This window comes from Falco peregrinus, chromosome 3, assembly GCF_023634155.1.
Source record: "Falco peregrinus isolate bFalPer1 chromosome 3, bFalPer1.pri, whole genome shotgun sequence".
NCBI classification, from domain to species: domain Eukaryota; kingdom Metazoa; phylum Chordata; class Aves; order Falconiformes; family Falconidae; genus Falco; species Falco peregrinus.
Window position 1 is genome coordinate 50,611,171 of NC_073723.1, and position 20,888 is coordinate 50,632,058.

The 20,888-nt window shown below is 35.9% G+C and overlaps 1 protein-coding gene across 2 annotated transcripts in view; it reads right to left on the minus strand.

The window, feature by feature from the left end:
* The window catches only part of SNTG1 (syntrophin gamma 1), a 358,597-nt gene that overhangs the window by 243,031 nt on the left and 94,678 nt on the right, over positions 1–20,888 (minus strand). The gene's annotated exons all lie outside the window — the stretch shown is intronic.

Below are 20,888 nucleotides of genomic sequence, written 5' to 3' on the forward strand. Positions count from 1 at the left end.
CAAGGTCCATGGGTCTTTATCACTCCTTTAACTGCAAAACATGGAACTAATTTCAGTTGTGTGAATCTCAATACACTTGCCCAAGTCTTTCTTGAAAATAAGCATTCCCAAAATGTTACTGATCTGTAGTCAGCATTTTATACATTAAAAAAAAAAAGATAAGAAGAAGAAAGCATTCAGAATACATTTTAGATGGTTATCAATTAGATTTAGACCAAGAAAATGTTCTATCCTTACAGTATTTCATAAAAATCATGTTTCTCATTAAAATACATTCTCCAAAATCTTTCTGGAATACTGAAATATCTCTCCAATGGATTGTCAGACAAATCAGAGGTCAAAAGCCAAATAAATAAATGGTGAAAGTTACTCTGAGTTTCAAACTTTTCATTTCTAATAAATTAATGAAACCTTGGCAGAGCTCCGGATGTGGTGACATTTGAGGTCTGCAGTATTATTTTTTTCTCAACACATCACTTAGGTTTTGTATCATTTGTATCCTTTTAGTAGAAACCCAGAATCTATCTGTCTGGCTAAGCTTCTGGGCTAATAAGCCCCACTGCATGTTTCTTGTGTTATTAATCTTCACTCCAAATCCAAGTTTACATATCATAAGCACCCTTGCTTTATTCTCTGGACCTTTGATGCAACTAAAAATTTGCTGTCTGTGTACAAATAGCAAACTAGCAGTGAGAAGGACCGGTGTACACCTCATATCTGTCACACACCAAATACGATTTCCAAATTTGATCTTCAAAGCTTTTTTTTTTTTGCTTTTTTTTTTGCCTTTTTTTTTTTCCTCCTGTGCCATTCATGTCTGTATCTATCAACAGTTTGGACTGGCTCCTCTCTCAATTCTGAGAGAATACACGTCTTTTTCATAAGAAGGATAAAAAAGCAATGGCATGCAGCACAAATCAAGGCAGAACACAAAGGAATGCATAGTACATGCTGCTTATGCCCTACTAGCCAGAAACGGGTTCAGGACATAAACTCCATGATCTTAATCATACACAAAACGGAAAGCGTGATCATTTCAAAGACCTCAGGGGAGACGTAATGCTAACTCACAACCTGTTTTCATCCAGAGTAGTCTTAGATGCAATTTCAATTACCATTAAGCAAATAATTAACAAACTCTTTGACCCATAAATTTTTTCAAAGACAGCAGCTTCACATAAAATTCCAGAATTACTCACGCTAAAGAAGAGATAAGCTGGGCAAGAGGGAGAGAAAGGGAGAGAGATTACCGAATCTGAACTACCCTCAGGTTCCTGCAATCCAAAGATTCTGGAAATCAGGGAAGAAAATCTTGCTGTTTCATAACCAGTATGAATATAACTAAAAAAATATGTTCCTCCCTTTATACTCCTCTTCTAGCTCAAAAACTTAAAACTTGCATTATAAGAATTTTACATACACATATATATGAACCTGTCACTTTTTCATGCATTTAGCATTTGCATAAAGAAAGGGCAAGGAGGAGAAAAATAGGTATCTGTTTTTCATATTCTTTCCATGAACAAATTCTACCTTTGATTTCCTTATTATGTTTCTTAATAACTAGATGCTGTGAGTTTCAGCACACCCAAATGTGGAAGCAAGGAAATCCCAGGAAAAACAAGCGCTGTTTCAGTTTTTGTTTGACTTCAGAGATGCTTGGATGGCCAGGTCAGTTAAGTAGTCAAAGAAAGATAGCATTGTGAAATCACAGAATGTGTTTGCTACTATAACAGAGGAAATGTAGAAGAGAAAAAAGACGTTTAGGAAATTAACATGACTAGTAGTATACAAACCAAGATTGCATTCAGGGATTAACCTACAGCTGCCTTCATTAACAGAACTAATATTAACAAATCATTATACAAATAATCTAGATAAATAGGGAGCCTGCTAAAAAAAAAATCTGCTAATGAAATATATTACAAAATTAATTGTTCCTTCCTTTCTTTCAAAGGAATACCTGTCTTAAGGTGTCACAAATTGTAATGAAACACAGCTGATAAAACTGAACGTCACCCTCAGGAAATTTCTGATAACTAGCATTCTTAATAAGCAATTAACTGCAGGTAGCTAAAGATATAGCAAATTTTGACTTTTAATATAATTTTAAACTCATATTTAGAAAATATTCTACTGCTTTCATATTTCTGAAACAGCAAAACATCTCAACAAACTGGTTTTGCATACATGCAAGCCTCCCTTCATATCTATTCCATATTTTAAAAATAAGCAAAACAACCACATACTTACATGTATCCACTGAGAGAAGGTGAGGTAAAGTGAGATTTGTAATGACATTTAGCCTTTTTGTAAAATGTGAAACTCAATATCCTAATATATACAGTAAATTAAATCAAAGTTTTCAGCCAAAGCTTTGAATCAAACAGCTTACAGAGATTGCAGGATCAGCCAAACACCTATTTATGGAGATGGTGGCAGGTAGACACAAGAAGGGCCAAACACCTTCCCTCCAGCACTACTGTATGCAACAAGTGGAAGCATTTAATATTTGAAGATCCATCTACAGAAATTCTATATTGGTCTGTCCCCACTCACAGAATATGAAGTGTACAGAAGAAAGTGATATACGTTTGCAAATATCCATGCAAAACTTGTGAACATGCTAGTGATGAAAAAAAGATGTTCTCAAAATCCAAGGGTATCAGTATTATTTTTTTAATTTTCTTAGAAGATATAAAATGACACAGTACACTTTAAAAATAGCATTTCTTTATGCTAAACACTGTAATACCTATTATTCTGTGGGTATTCCCTTAAAGCAGGAATACAAAATCAGTTCCCTATCTTAACTACAAATGTCAGGTCCCATGAGAAAACGGCCCAGACTTTTTTGTTGTCTGGATGTATTACTTGGAATGTCAATACAAAGACAAATATCGCAAGCTCTCACCAGTCTACCTGACTTCCTCTGGAACTGGGGCTGACAGCTGTTCTATATGTCATGTATACTGTCAATATCTATATGCAAGTAGTGTCCTCCGAGATGCTCTTCTAACTTCCCCAGACCTCTTCCCAGGCCTTTGCCTATTCTTTTTGTGTCATCAGATCCTAAACTTAATTCAGTCTTCTAAGTTTAACTCCAATAATACCAATTGATCTAAGTAACTTGGCCTCTGCCAGCTCCTGCAGTAGGTAACTGCTGCTGGTAAATGCCTGGGAACAGCCTTCAACACAAGTACCATTTATTTTTGAACACAGCACACAGTCTGCGTTAAGCAAAACGGGTTTCTCTTACAAAGAAATCAACAAGCGGAACATTTGCAGATGTGCTGATGTTCCCCAACTGCCTCCCAGAGGGGAACCACTGTGCAGGAAACTTACAGCCTTGTTGGTTGTAGCAGGACATGTACAGAAAGTTCCTCTGCCATTTGTGGACCTTCTCCCCCCATTTGCCAATAAGCTGTTTTCCATGCTCAGAACATCCTGAGCTCCAGCCAGTGCAAACAAAAGCTGCCAATTCTAATAGTGCTTAGGCACAGAATCTCCTAGTAATGGTCTATTTTGTAAAGTTACCCTGAAAAGAAAAGCCAATGCTTTCTTAAATCTCAGTCTTCTTTTGGCTATTGCACATGCAATTCCCAGTTTAGCCCTCTGACTTCAAGCAGGTAGTAAACAGTAAAACTGAGTGATACATAATGCATAATCCAAGTAAGAAATAAGATACATATTTCCCCAACTCGTAATGAATACTAGTAGTACGGTAGTTTGGAACCCTACAGTTCCTAGGTCTCAATAGCACATAGGACAGAGGAGAGGCAAGCAAATTATTATACTAGTAAGACATTGTGAATTAAAACCAGTAGGCAGCTAACCACCACACAGCCACACACTCATTCCCACCTCCAGTGGGACACAGGAAGAAGAAAGGAAGAGGAAAAGCAAGGAAACTTTGGGACTGAGATAAGAACTGCTTAATAAGTGAAACAGAACTTGAAGAGAGAGAGAAAACAAAACAAGTGATGCAAAGTCATTCAACACCTTCCAGGAGCAGACCGATGCCCAGCCAGTTCCTGAGCAAAGATGACTAACCTGAAGTTCCCTCTTTTCCCTTCCTTTTCCTGAGCATCATGCTGTATGGCATGGAATATCTCATTGGTTAGTTCAGCTCATCCGACTGGTTGCATGCCCTCCCAACCTCCTGCCCACCCCCAGTCTATTCACTGTGGGCACAGAGCAAAGAAGAGAGACGGCCTTGATGCTGTTCAGCAAAAGCTTAATCATCAGTGTGTTATCAGTACTGTTTTGGTCATAAATCTAAAACACAGCACCACACCAGCTTCTGTGAAATAAATTAACACTACACTGGCCAGGTCTGGTACATAAGAGATTTCTAAAACATACCTAGAGGAAGATGAAGAAAGTGATGTTTTGTATCTCTGCACTCATCTTACTGCATTTGACTTCACAACAGAACAACGTCCTGATACATAAACATTTTTGCTTACTAGTAACACTTTGTACTTCCCAATTTGATTTGTGGTATACTGTTGTAAATTATATTGCTTTTATAAAACAGACATGAATTTCCACAATACCTTAAATAGCTCTTTAATGCTGGGTCTGAACTCTGAGTCTGATTTAACTGAAGTACTTTTCTTTCATCTAAATGTTCCAGAGCAAGCGATTTTCACTCACAGCAACTCAAACTCTCCTCGTACAATGCAGTCTTCCTCACAGTGAAGATATTGTATCTGAAAAAGTCTCCTTACATTCATTAACTTTTACAAACAATATTTAAGCACATCCTATATCCAGGGCTATATGAACACAAGGCAATCCTACCTACACATGTCCATTCAACTTGTTCAGCAAGAGCCCACTACCAACTCAAGAGAAACAAGATTTTACCTTCTACATTTCAGAAGGGATTGCTAGATAATTGTTTCAGAATTTTAAATCTTGTTATAAATTTAAATCTATTTTAAACAAAAAATCAGCTGGTAGCTAGCTATAGGCTATGTGGGACATCAGAAAAACACCTAGTGAACAGATGTACAAATAAAGGAAGACACCATAGCAACAGGCATATTTTTTTAAAGTTTAGGCAGGGAAGAAAGCATACACTGACTTTCTACTTGGATCCATGCAGCGATCAAAATGAATTTAAACTGGATACAAGACCTGTACAGCCCAGTTTTATTTTACAAATTATTTTTTCAAACATCTGCATTCTAGTTACAATGTACAAGATGAGATTCAGGTGCTGTATCCTTTATTGTAGTAACTACGTGGTAATTTGTCTGTCAACTCTCTTGCTAGTTGAAATATGTCTATTAATCTATTTGTGTTTGGAGCAATTCCAATTTTCTAATCTTCTGGCAGCTTTCACAGAGACTCCGTATTTTATAAAAAGAACCTCCCACAACACACATTTTCTCCTGTATTCCCATATGTTGTGTTTTCCTTCAAGATAACTCTAGTTTAGTGCCCAAGGTTAACATGCTTCTCTCATGGACAAGTCACACAACTAATGAATACTGGATCTACAGAGACAAAACCCACCTGATTTCCTCTCGTGAGCAGGAATTCCCTCATTTGTTAGATAATTGTTAAGGAAAAGAGAAAAATGTATCTTGAATTATTTAAAGGTTTATGCATGAGTATAAGCACCATCACCTCAGTGCACTGGGCTTTTTCTCTTTGTGGCACAGACTGAAAGTAAGTACCTTGACCATGGTTGTAAAACATAGATAACTAGACTGTTAAAGCTGAAAGGAAAAACATATAGTTTGGAATGAATTAATAACTCAGATGAAAATACAACCCTATGCATTACTTGACAGGTAGTACAGTATGGATGGTTCACTGAAGGCACAAATAAAAAAGGAATATAATCAACAGTGGTTAGGTTATTGTATTTACAGCATGGAGAGTAAATTTTCATCATAATCCTACATCAGAGGCAGAAGGACACTAGATGACTTACTGCAGACCAACAAGACTACTGCAAAACAAAGTACACTCAGCATTTTCAGAGCATTAGAGTAACTATAGTCAATGGAAATGTTAAACGGTATGATCAGGTAAGACTTAAGGAGGCTGTTTCTTCCCAAAGAAGTTAAGCGTACTCTGCTAAATCAGGAAGTGTTGAGATTCCGTTCAAGGAACAACTGTTACCTACATCACTGAACAATTCCCTTGTATTATACACACCCTCAATCATCCACATAAGTAATGAAAATAACTAGCAAATTATTTCTAAAAAGAAATAACATCTTTACTCATCCAAAAATATCTAAATATATCAAAATATGTATCAAATCCTGCCCATCACTTAGAGCTACAGGGAAAGGTTTTCCAGTGGCAATCTGAAGGAGAAAAATGCAGAGTTTTTAAAAGGCCAAAGTTCATTTCTCAAATAAAGAACGATCTTTTTCTACCACAAACATCTATTCTGCAGAATATCGTATTTAAATAAGACACTAACAAAAACAAGGAACAGAGAACGATTCATAGTTTTAAGGGCTTACTTTCAAGACGTATTATTTCTAGTAGTGGAAATTGTGATAAATAGGCGAGAATGTGTCTCTTCTGCTCTTTCAGATCAATTCACTACTATCAGTGATCTGTCATTCTCATGATCTTCCACTCTTTTCCTTCAGTCAGAAGGACAAAATACCCAACTGCCATCTCAGCTGTTTCACTCTTCACCAGCAGGTTCACTTCTGAAGATTTCTGTCATTTCTATGACAGCACTGTCTCTCCTACTTATCAAACAAGTCACACTTCCTCCTTGGAAGATGAAGTGGTATTTTTATATTTCAGTGATCAAAACAAACAAATGTACAATTAGTCTTTAATCAGAAAGTATGAGCAGAATGATAGCAAGAAAACTGATGCAGGGCATTTATGGTGGAATTCAACCACCTAAAAGGTAAACATCTAGCCTTAGCTTCCCCTTTAGCTGAGAGAAAAGCATATACATCTCCAAGGGTGATTCATTCTACCTAGCACTTGACAACCTATCCTCTTTGACACCATCCTTCAGATATGACTGAGATCAATGCCATCTAAAATGCATTAGAAAGCAAGCAGTGTTGTACTATCGTACAGCATGCAACTGAACTAACTGCAAATTCTCCATATACAAATGGGCACTAGTTACTAAAGAGTTGTATAGCAATTGCTCATGTGTGTATATATAGATACGTGTATATATGTATATGCAGCTATTCATAAATGTTATGACTATATACATAAAAGATTTACAAAAGTGAAATACATAAAGAATATAAGAAATCTATATATAAGTAATAAAACTTGTGGCAGCCATTTATCATAACCCTCAAGTACCTGAAGATCCCACTTCTATAGGGCTTTTTAGGGTTTTTTAATTTCTTTTTTTGTGATTTTGTTTTCTTTTTTGTTTTTGGGGGATTTTTTTAATATTTGTAGAGTCCAGGAAATGTTTCCACAATGTTTGGGAAATATTTCACATTCAGCAATGGCAGATATAACATGACATTTCCTATCCTGACAACATAAAATTTTGGCTTTATCATTTTCAAGTGATCCCAAGGGTCCTACAAAGGTCACATATTCAGTACCCTAATGAAAGCTAGATCTTGTATCTGATCTAAATAGCCACAAGGATTATATTCTTTAATACAACCTTCAAGACCCTGGGGGATGCTGTTCCTATAACATGAACGTAAAAGACTAAAGATCAAGGTACCAAAAATAAGGCAAAAGGAAAAGAGTCTGTGCACAGAAGTTGTGAATGATTTCCTGATGCATATAACCTGCAACACTGGTCCACTGTCTGAGGCTGATCAGAAGTAGGAGAACACAAGACTCCTCTCTGATCACTTCCTAATAAGCAAATGAATAACAACATAATCTCATGCTCCTCAATAACTCAAGACAAATGCTCAAAGTATTCATTTTTCTCCAGTTTGTTTTCTATATCCCATGCTGTTTGATTTATAGAGAAGAATGAAAAGCAACCACAGAAAAAAAAAAAGATAAAGTATCAAGGCAAATGAGGACAGCACATAAACAAAGGAGCAAAGCAAAATCAAATTAAAAATATGAAACAATAGGTTATTGCAAAAAGAAGCATTTGGAGAACATTCTTGCACAGAATTAGAGTGTAATTTAGGGTCTTTCAACCTTCCAATAACAATAAGGGGGGGGGGGGGGGTGTTAAGAAAATAATTAAAAAGATTTTTAATAATGTCCACCACACTTTACTGTGTGCTGACCTAGGCTGTAATTTGTACTGGTTTTGATATTTTACAGCATTTATCCCACAATTTGAGTTGTGATTCATCAAACATGAATATATTTTTCAGATTATTAAACTAAGACACTTAAAAGCTTTGTAGAGGTTCTAACTCCACTTGTCAATTCTTAATTGCATTTAAAGAAAAGTTAAGGACACAACTAAGATCTATGATCTAGATTATGACAGTATTTAACATATTGCAAATAATTTCTAAACCTATAAAAAGTTGACTCTTAGCACAGAATATAAAGAATCAAACATACAGATGTGATATAAAGTAGTAGATGAAAGAATAAAAAAAAGTTTAGAACCATAGAAGAGTTTCCAGTAGCACAGACCAATTTAACATTTGGTGACATGTTGTTTTCCCTTATTTATTTTGGCTTTGAATTACACACATAATCTTCACCTGCATCTGCCACAAAGCAATCCTTGTCCCAGTTTTTGTTTGTTATCATTCACTGTTTCCTTCACAGCATTAACATTTCTTCCCCCACTGAGAATGAGTGGTCTCCTAGAAGACCAGTAACTCAAGCAGTGATTTTGGACATGACATACCTGACAGGAATTCAGTGAGGTATACCTCACATTCTCATTACAATAAATGTCCATAAGCATTTTAAAGGAGAAAACAATTTTTGTGGAAATCAGTACACATTGTTATATGTGTACACATAGAGTACACATTGTTATAAATTGGCCTTTTTGCAAGGACAGGGAAGAAGAAAACATGACAACAGGCATCACTGGTGAAGGGAATAAGGTTAACTAAGGTAAGAAAAAAAGACATGTGAGTTAAAGGAAGTCTGTTTTAACAGGAAGGAATAAGGAACAAGAACACCTCTTGGAGTTACTTGTAAGGATACATCTTACCCTTCATACAACTTAGCCAGAAATTAAAACAATCTTGAAAACAACTGAACTCCATGTGACATGGGGAATGCATAATTTGAATAGGGAATTTATGTACATTTATTTTATTATAATTGTAAAATGAAATTGTGAATTCTTGCTAGATGGATTTAAGTACTGCCATTGAATTCTGCAGATCCAGGAAAATTTCCAGATATAGTTCAGATACCTTCGCCAACTGTGTTGCTAAACCTGGCAATGTTAAGTGACAAAACTGTCTTAAACTTCATTTAAATCAGAAGAACCAATCCTGTTATTACTTGACATATTTCTCTTACAAATTTCTACAAGTAGTATAATCAAATTCACACAGATGCCAGTATTTCAGAAAACAGTATTTTTTTATATTTCCACAATCAGAAATTTAATTTCACACTATTTCAAGTTTTCAGGCATGTGCACTGTATTTTACTGAAAAGAGTATGCTGAGTTACTTATGTAATAAAACCTCTGGAGTCAATAGGTTCTTGAAATTCTTTGAACTTGAACAGTTCAACTATTTCTGTAGTATTTGACAAGCAACCTTCATATTTTTGAAAGTACTGTTTGATTATTCTCATTATCTACACTAGAAATACAGGATTTTCCATAAATCCTAAGGCTTAGGCTCAAAATTCCTACAGGATGTTATTTCATTGTAAAACCAGATCATTATCTTTGAAATTATCACAGGCAATAAAAAACCACTTAAAAGGATTTCCACATTCCAAGCTTCCATACTGTAGACTAAACATTGAAGTGTTTGGTTTTGGTTTTTTTTCCTTCTGAAAGACACATGACCTCAAGCCAAATGAATCTCAAACTAAGATTAAGATGAACCAATGTGGCATGTATATTTTCACTCAACTTCAAAAATGCAGCTGTCCAGCACAAACTGTAAAAACAAGAGACAATCTCCAGCAGATGAATATGTCTTAGACTTCATAGGATGTCCAGAGGGATTATAATTTCAAATCAACAGAAATCTAAGCAGGAGAAACTCTGACTGCAGTACAAACAGGAAGTTGCATACACTGATTTTGATCACAGTTGATGAGTGAAAAAGAGGAGCACTGTCAATTACGACCACAGTCACGATCAAGTACATGTCAAGTCCATGATCACAAATGCTTAAATCACCGTGTTGCTCACAATCCCAAGCAAAACATAGTGCTGACTTCAGTTAAACATGGAAATTGAATCGATGTACTGGAATCCCAATGCTCTGTTTCACATAGCAGTAGGATAAACTGCATACTCGCACTTGCAGAAGCTGGACAGGCAATACCAGAAGAAAATAAACAGCAACTGCAAGGTGAAAATACCAGGAGATTCTACACAAGCTTCTGAATCAAAACGTACTACACTATTTGTGATTTGTGGTGTTTTTTGCTGAAGAGCCTCTGATGACTTTGGAGAGCCCATAATGGCACCTCTGCCCCACGACTGTTTAATTATCTTACCCTCACCTATAGCCATGTCTGTTGTACTAGAACATTAGCAGAGAACCTGAGAGGATTTTAGAAGGGTGGAAAATTCAAAATGGTAAGGTGACATAAAATAAAAGCTTGTTATAGTCTTTAGATAATCAAGTGAATTAATCCCTGGAGCAAACTCTAAATGTTAAGCAAGGAATTCTGCTCAGTACGGATCAGGTGAGAAGAGTAGCCACACACAAGCAGCAATAACATGTTACTACCAAGTCATTCCCACCCTACATGAAATGTCAGCAAACTTAATTCTTGCCATTTTTCTCTGTACTACAGAAACACAAGTTCCATGATTCATTCAGACCTTTATACAGTGGCCTTCATCACAGTAACCAAGATCTAATGCTGGGCTTTGTAAACTGAGATTTTGCTGAGAGAAGTAGATTTTGAAAATTCACAAAAGCCAGGTGGACCCACACTATCGCACTGATCAGGCTCCAGTTGTCCATAACGTAGTTTAGATCAGAATGTAGTTGTACTTGCTTAAATGTTTCTATTGTTTAAAACTTTCTCAACAGAAGGAAAATTATCTGTAAATTCTAATTCATCTAGCTCTTAAAAATAATGCACTTTCACTGTGACAACTTCAGAGGTGGGATAGCTAATCACTTGAATTTCTAAACCTTCTCTACATTCATGTTCTGCCTAAAATTCCATCTGCTCATTAACAGTGTCACTTGCAGGGCAAGACTCTTTCTACCTGTTGAGAAAAAGCATGCAGCACCCAGCAGTAAGCAGAACTGACACAAGGAACATGACAACAAGATTCCACAATGCAAGCAAGTTTTGATTTCATTAATTCCTTTTGTGCCTAGGGTTATAATCTATAATACTCATAGAAATGCAAACCAGACATTTATAAATGGCAAACAGAAAGGCTAAACCATTTATTGTAGTTTGATTTACAGCATCACATTATTTTGCTTATGCAATTTCAGGATAACCAGGAAACATTCAGGGAACACCACAGATCACTCAAGTTTTATGTAGTGAAACATACATACAAAACAATTTCACAACTCAAATTCAATACTTTTCAGATGGCTAGTTTAGCATATTTATTTATTCTCTTCTAAGAGTGTTTTCCTCTTTCATGCTTAGCTTTAAGAATTCGGTATTTTCCTGAAGATCAACAGAATTACTGAAATTCTTAATTTTAAGTACATGTATGTTTGCAAGATCAATGTTTTAGCCTTGTCTTTTCACACACCATGTAATGCACGGCATATGATTAAACATTCTAATAATGATGAAAGCCTGGAGCAGTGGCCCTTTGTATCTGAATCTACATACTGTGACTTGTTCACCAGGCAATTCATTTTAAGTGTACCAGACATGCTTGTCCTGTGGGAACAGATGCCTTCAATGGCTATCTCAGACCTTGAGACTCCTACTGTGTATGAGGTGCTAATCATGTTAAAATTCTAGTTACATAAGAGGAAGACAGTTATATACTTGAAGAGGTATATACACACTTAAAAACGCTTAGACATCTAAATCAATCATAATAAACAAAGCTAGGAGATAGTACTGGCTTTGTGCTGGCTTATTTCTTTCACAGCCTATTCAGTCTACATGGTTATGAAAAGATCAGACTCGCATTATGCTTGTATTTCTTGCAGTACTCCTAATTTGATTTTCCAGTATGTGATTCTTAAAAGCTTATTTTTAAGGCTTAATCTTAAAGATGATAAGTGAAGAAGCTAACAGGCAAAAAAAAAAAAAAAAAAAAAAAAATTAAGTTGCTTATCTCCTCTTCTAAAACATTTTTTAGCAAAAAGGAAAAGGTATTTGTTGCTTATTCTCCATATCCATTTGTGTCCGGCTCTACTGTATTAACCATTCACAGGTATCAACCAGAAGGCAACAGGATTTAGTGGCCGAGTGCTTTCTCGGATAGCTCAGGACACAAAGGAAACAAAAAAATGCAGTAGATAATGGACTATGAGAGACTAGGAAGGCCTAAAACCTTGTTCAACATCTAGATTCATGTTGTATACAATCAACAATTGTTACTCTTGCACTGATCAAAATCACACTTCAGTCAACACTAGGTAGCTTATTTCCCTGGCAAGTTATCATTTTGACTTGAATAGCAGAAGCTAGTTTCCCATTTTCATAAATGAAGCCTTCTTCCTTTTGTGAAAGCAGAATTCCCCACCCCAAATGAAACTGAATAGAACTCAAATCTTGCACATCTAAAGTTCAGGATAAAAAAAGTAGGAATGTCTCTTTTGTAATAGCTCTACTCACATCTGTGCATTGTTTTTGTGCTTGGTTTGTGCATACAGAGGACAAAGTAAAAAGATTTTCCACTGTAGTATCATTATGGAGAGGAAGAAATGGAGAAATATAACTTTCAAGGTTTTTATTGCAGTTTTATCTCTTGGCATTACCATAATCTATTTAACATAGATTATTTCTTTCCCTTAAGTCTGGTATATTTGGTTACGATTTTTTTAAAATCAGTCAGACTCTATAAACAGACTGTAAGTACTTTAGCTGTGTATACCTTAGTTTCAATTTAGAGATAGTAAGTATACTGCGCAGACCTTGACGTTCAAGTTTCTTGTCCTTAAGTTGCCGTATTTTTTCCAATTTTTATTAAAGATAACTTTTTTTTTTAATCAAGTTAAAAGAAGTTCACAAAGTGAGAAATATAAAACAGCTCATGGATGGTTTCCAAGCATTTCACTACAAAAAAAAATCTGCTGGTAATTATTATGAAAGATTTTTTTTCCTTCACTTTGGCACTTTGGAATAGAATAATGCTGAATTCTTAAATTATTTGCTTACTCCCCTTCACAAGAAATCATTTGTTAAACAACTTTGTATGTTTGAAGCTTATGTTCACTCCAGTTCAGCACAAACAAATATTTAACATTCTTTCATAAAGTATTCTCTCAGTTCAACATGTTCTTTATTTTAAGCATCTCTGTCTCTATATTTAATCAGTTAGTTTGTGATACATACAGATTACTGAATTAGGGTTTCTGGGGAAAACAAACAAGCAAACAAAAGAACCCCAAAACAAATCCTTACTTCTTCCTTCTAATTATTTACTGAATGGGTTTGATCTGTGATATCACATTAAATCCTAAACTATGTTGCAAGAGTAAAAATGGACTAAGCAAAATTAATTTCAGAATCATGAGTTTTCTGTCTGCATCACTGGTTGGTGTGGGTGGGATAACTATTTTCTAGGCCCACTGGATATGGACTGCAAGTGAACATATGCAAACCCACTTATTCCCTGACAGATGAGACCCCGCAAAAAGGTAAACACAAGCTGGGTCTCCCCTTCAAGTCAGTTCTCACGTACACTACAACTCTCTCCTGGCATAGGTGTTAAAGACATGAAGGAGAGGAAATCTCATTATGGTCTTCAGAGGAGAGTAGTTCTTGTTGCTGCTCTGACGTTAGCTATCACGTGTAAGGTCAATGGGAATTTTGTCAGTGGGTTAAATCCTGCCTCGACTGAAGCATACTTTGCGAAGTGTGAACCGTAATTGATGAGGGTTTTAACCTTGCAATCCCGCCAGGGAGCACCAATCAGTGCCAAAATAAATTGGGGGGTTCAAATATATTCACAGGTTTTATTTGTTCCTCTTGCAACTTCACTACTTGTTTTTATTTGAATGTTAGTATATCCAGAAGAATTAATGGAATTAGGAAATATTATCAACAGCCTCTAACTCTCCCATCCCTGAAGATACTGTTGGAATTACTATTAAAGATTCAGAGTTCAGGTCATATTCCCTTATTTAAACAATCTACTGTGATTTACAAAAATAATTCAGTTAGTAAAATAAAAGCTTAATATTATCGAGTAGAAAAAGCTAACTGACAGTCCAAATTCAAACCTGGCATGAAAAAAGGCAACCTGGCTAAGATGCTAGGAGTTCTTTGGTTTTCATACCTTTGCAGAGCTTCAACTCAAATAGCACTGTTTTTTTCCCCAGTAATGATACAATGATAACAAAAACCAATATGCAATTTATAATGATTAAAGTTTTCTGGGCACAGAAAAAGAAAAGCAGCAAGGTAATGTCCTGAGACAATCATTTTTCACTTAGTCTTCTTATTTCTCCCTTCCAGAGCTTTACTGCTTGATTCCTTATTGTTCTTTATTCCTATCAACATCCATATTCATTTGAGCTGGCATATACTGCTGTCTATGGAAATATACAGAAAAAAATATACTGCTGTCTATGGAACATGGAAAGTCACGTGGGCAAGTGTATGGTCTTACTAACACAACAAAGATTCTTAAAATAAATAAATTCCCATAATGGCCTCATCTGCTGCAGACTTCCACCAGTTAAAGTGTTCTTAGGTTCTTGAAACCAGGTGTAGTTACTTCTTTGACATTTTCTGGTTTATGATTGGGGGGGTGGGGGGGGGTGGGGTGGGGATTAGTTCAAGTTTTGGGGTTTTTTGTTTGTTTGTTTGTTTGTTTGTTTTGTTTTACTGTAACATTTTTCTTTCATAAAATATTCACTTTGCAGTTCATTACAATTTAGCAGGTAAATCTGGCGAAGGAGTAGTGTTATGGTGAAATTCTATATTGTTTGCTATTTTCAACCTCTTCTAAGACCACACAAGTAATTCTGGAAACATTTCAGTTTAGGACCCTGTGTTTACATGAATTCTGGTAAATTAGATGTGCCAAAGCCCATTCTGTGGCACTGTGACCAAGTGTCATGGCTTGCATGCAAAATGTTAAAATCTCTTCTGTTTCAGAACAGAAAGGTCTTATCTATACTAGTTATCAGGAGCTGCCATTGACCTATGCCAGTCCCTAAATTGTTCCTAAATACTGTTTGAGCAAGTACTAATTGAATAAGCCAAAGCATTTTAGGAAACATGCCAACAACTAAACAGCTCTAGCCTTATTTTCTACTATACATAATTTTTAAGTCCAGCAGCTTCTAAAGTACAAAGTGATAACCCCTTAAATACCTTGGGATAGAATACATTCCTCTCATCATAAAAATCACTAGTCATAAAACCTAAAATATAAGCTGGAAATTTAACAATCCTTCCTGTGCTTAGGCCCTGAAAATAGTGCTAGAATCTTTCAGCAAAGATATCCTTACATGTAAAGATTTTGTACTTACTGTATTTTAAAGCAATTACTATACAGCAATATATAGAAATTAATATAACTGCCATGACATTAAAATAATCAAGCCAACACAAAACACTTACAAACCTTAAACTTGCATTTTGTACCAGTACTTCTGCAAATTTAATTTCCTCACTGAGATATTTCCTCCCTTTTTTCACACTTGTTTTATACCAAATATAGTTTACTGAAATCAAAGAAACAAAATAATTTTAAACTTGATATGAATAAAACACAAGGCATCATTTGGGAAAAAGAAAACCCAGTAGCCTAGCAAAAATAATGACATCCTGAGGCATCTGTTGTGTTTCCCATCACTTGATTACTATTGTAGTAACATAGATGAACATACCAGCAGTTGGAAAGGTTCTATTTTTTTTTAATCACAGATACGGGTGAATAGTAATTCCAGCACCATAAAGTCACATATAATAGATGATCAAATTATTTCTAGCTGCTACCAAATACTGTAAGAATACTGGGAAATTGGATTGCTCTTTCTAGATTAAGATGCACTTCAGGTACCATCCATTCCAGAAGTATATGCATGTGGTATAATTACAAAGAAGAGGGAATAGAAATAAGGATGGATTCTGTATTCTTATTCAGTGCAGTACATCACCAGTTGGTTCAGCAGCCTACATTTCTCTTAAAGTTTGACAGTTCAGTTTTCCATGAGGCAACTTCTATAGCAGCTAAATAAAAAGATTTTTTAAAAAATAATTTACAACTAGTAAGTCCCCTTCTGTGAAGAAAAGTATGTACGTTATATAAATGTATATGAAGAAAAGTATATATGTTTATATGAAATAAATACTAAAAGGAACCAGGAAATTTTATTTGAAGGTATGCTTATCTTTCCTGTAACCTCTAATTGTTTAATTTCTCTGCCTAGATCACAACGTAGGATGGAAGGCCATGGTGGCCTTGTTTTGGTGGTCTCTGCTAGGGTTTGCAGGGTGCTATTTTTGCTGTTGACAAAAGTCTTGACATTGATTCTACAGCAAAATGGGTATTTTTTTCTTATATACCCACTGACTCTACTGAGTATTATTTCTATTTCTGTCCCAGTGAGTGAAAGGCACGTTTACCTCCATCTCCAGGCTAATGCATCTCTAGATTATAACCACTACTTCCTATAAGCTATCCAACTACTAACATGGTTAGATTAAAATAACCACCATTGCTTTTAGCATGGTTTAGCTAGAATTTTGCTGCATCTTTCTTAGCCTCAAGGCAAGCTGTTTTTTCCAACAGTACTTACCGGTCTAATACAAATATTCATTTATGAAGTAAACTGAATTCTTAAGGCTGTTTAAACGTGAAATACACAAAATTTCACAGAAAATTATCTCAAAAATTTTCCTCTGTCATTATTAGCTCTGTCGAACTAAAGCTTCTGCTGCACTTCCCTATTCCTATACATTATACTCAGCATACGTAATAGCCTACACAGCGAAAACCAATGCTTTGTTTCAGCTTCCTATCACAAGCTCACATTTGAAGCCTCATTCCAGCATTGTAAATGGCATGCTGACCCTTACTCTTGGCACATAAAACCATTACAAACTGAATTTACACATCTCAAATCTCACAGATTGATTTCTGTCAAATAAAGACTAAAGGTCATAACTTCTTCTTCCACTCACTCACTTAGAAAACCAAGTCTTTTTATCTCACCTTTCTATGACTGCTGGATTTCCAAGTAACAATGTCTTCCCAGCAGTAAGTAAACATACAATGACTTGAAAATCTGGAAAAGGGTATTTTGTGTGTGGTGACACAAAATATGTAGCAACTTAGGGCAGAAAACATATGATTTTTGCAAAACTGATAAGAACAGTTCAGTACAAATGTTCTGAGAGGTTGTCGCCACATTACTTTCAAAGGTCCACTCTTGAAACAAAGGTTTAACTTTACCTTTTCATTTAGCTATCTGAAGCAGAACTTCAGCCACAGAAGTCTAATTTGCAGAAGGTACATGATTATAAAAGTAATGAAACATACAGAATTGAAAAGACTATTGCTTTATGATAGTCCATTTTGACACATTAGCTTACATTTTAATTCAAGAAAATTCTAGATTAAAGCTTATCACATAGATGCACCTCTGGATTGTCCATTCTCTTATCACAATAAAATGCTTTTAAAATGTGGTATAGCTAGATTCTGCAGTCACGAATCATATTAAAATACACAATAAAGAAAACAACAGCCTGCCTTGAAGCCTATGTATGAAGGAGAAAGGCTGATCACAGTAGAAAATACAGTGGAAGAATACAGGACAGAAAAGACCACGTGAATCAGTAAGGTTAGACCCTGACAACAGGACAACAGCTGATGTATCCAGAAAAGTCCACTGATCAGCTGTTCTACACACCTCTGTGGACTATGGCACTGCCAGCAACCCTACAGCAAGGACCTACTTGGTCCTTTGGGTGGGAGACCAAAACACACAGTCTAGACTATTACAGGAAGAAAGGACATGAGACCAAAGACAAGCAGTTGGAAAATGTCAGGAGGACTTCACAAACTAGAGAATGACAGTGAAGAAAGCAAGCTATTATTTTCTCTCATTTTTTGCTGTCTTACCTATAAAAAGCAGGCCACTGCCTCTTCAACAGAGGAAAAGATGTTTGCATTTTACACAAAATTAACAGGCAACACAAAAAAAGTGCTTTTAAATACTTATACTTCCTTGCTTAGCTTTATATCTAAGATTTCTTCACACTGGACTGTTGAACTTGGATGTAAATACCTACACTGTAGCTGCACCTTTTTTTTTCCACTTTTTTTTTTTTTTTTTTAAAACTGGAAATCAAGTTCAAGCTTTCACTTAGCCTTTTTTAATGGAGAGCACAAAGTACAAGAAACAAAACCAATTCCCTTTTCCTATCAGCTGCCAGTGTATACCTCTCTAGACCTACAGTAGAAACATGGCAAACCTTGGTAATGGTACACAGAGAAGCAAGGAACAAATACATGCAAGATTTGTCAGCTCTTGCTCTAACATTAGGAAAACCATTCTCCTTTGACTGCAATGACAAGTGAAATAATAGCACTTGAAATTTATCTAGGAGATACTTGAAACCAAGGTTATGGAGGTCCCACCTCTAGGTCACTGAAAGCAAAGCAAGCTGATATTCATATGAATGTTAAATATGTAAGAAACATAAATCTGACAATCATCAAAGTCCTCAGTGTTAGCTGGATTTTGTTTCCAAAAGTTCTCTTATAGAATTCATGCATTTTAATAAGCCAAATAATTTGTATATATTGTGAGCTATAATTATTTTGCTTTCAGGATGATTTACTACTGTTGACAGGAAAGGTGTGTGGAAGCATCACCTTTTAATTTTTTCAGATACTTGATGCAGTGATGGAGTGTTTAGAAGGATTATAAATAATGAAATATTATACACTTCCAGGAATGTTCAGGAATTTTTAATTAAAACCAGTCTTACAAAAACGTCACAAAAGCTTTGTTCAGCTTAATTCATGCCTTAATACTCTCAAGAGTCTGAAGAAGTCTAATAGAGGGTATTTCCTCTGTTCTTACAAAACCAATAGTTTCAAGCAGCAGTGGTGCTTTTATAGAACACAGTATCTTGTAATACAGTGACAACCTTAAATTAAGCTCTTCTTTAGGTTTCTATGTGTAGGAATATGATGTATCCAAGATCATTGCATCTAGTACCCAAAGATCTAATAAGCTTTTTGATTCATGTTCCTAGTTTTTTATTTAAGTGACAACACTGCAAAATGTAGGCTGGTTTAAAACTTGGTGAGGGCAATCTATTGAAAATAACATCCTGTTCCATATGGACACTAGACATTACACCAAAGCTGCGGTTTTTCAAGTTCTAAATTTAGGAACAGAGGATTGACATTGGCAGTCTCGATCATTTAACTCAAGCTTCCTGCAATCTCAATCAATTTTGCAAAAGCTGTTCAGTTCAAAAGGGTCAAGTGAACATATATGCTAAGTATCCTTACACAACACATGACACAAAATATTTTTTTTTTCAAATTCCACAGTCCACTATGACCTAAGGTCCCTGAATCACACCTACTTCCCTTCAGTATCAATATATACCTCAGGGATTGTGTTTGTTTAAAACAAACAAAACTAAACCAAACAAAACCAAACAAACCAAAATAAAAAACAAAAACTACAATTCCTGGCAGTAGACTATGGCTCAAACAACAGAGGAAGTTAAAAGAAAAAGTCAGCAATGGCTAACAATGTAAGTTTGGGGAGGAACCCTGCAGAACTGTAAAATGGCACTCAGTGGTACTTGCCAAAGCAGATCATAAGTCAAATTTTACTGCAGACTACTACATATCTCTGAGGCCTCTGCGGCTAAACTTTTCAGGAAGGATTAAAAATGAAAAGAAATCTCCCCCCCAAAAAAACAACGTTAGGATTTATCACATAAACAGTCTCTTTCAAGCGGTGTGTTACACAAAACTGTGCATTGGCCTGAACAGATGATAGGATATAAGGCTGAAAGAGCACTCTCCAGCTCCTAAGTATAAATTCCAGCATCCACAAGCAGCCTCAGCATGTAATCTTGTCTGTAAATGTATCAAGCGTCATTGTATGAGGAATCAAACTCCTTGTCCTCATTGCTTCTATTGCCATGACTTTTGTGAAACATTGCAATCTGCAATTTGCGAAAACGAGAAAAGCAGCGTGCTGGTTGTGGCTGGGGTAGAGTTAATTTTCTTCATAGTAGCTAGTATGGGGCTATGTTTCAGGTTTGTGCTGAAAACCATGCTGATAACACAGAGATGGTTTCGTTACTGTCGAGCAGTGCTTACACAGAGCCAGGGCCTCTCACCCCCGTCCCACCGGTGGGAAGAAGGAAGGGGGGAAAAATTCAGGGTGATGATGTTTGTCTTCCCAAGTAACGGTTACGTGTGATGGAGCCCTGCTTTCCTGGAGATGGCTGAACACCTGCCTGCCTATGGGAAGCGGTGAATGAATTCCTTGTCTTGCCTTGCTTGCATGCGCAGCTTTTGCTTTGCCTATTAAACTGTCTTTATCTCAACCCATGAGTTCTCTCACTTGTACCCTTCCGATTCTCTCGCTCATCCCACTGTGGGGGGGGAGACAAGAGAGCGG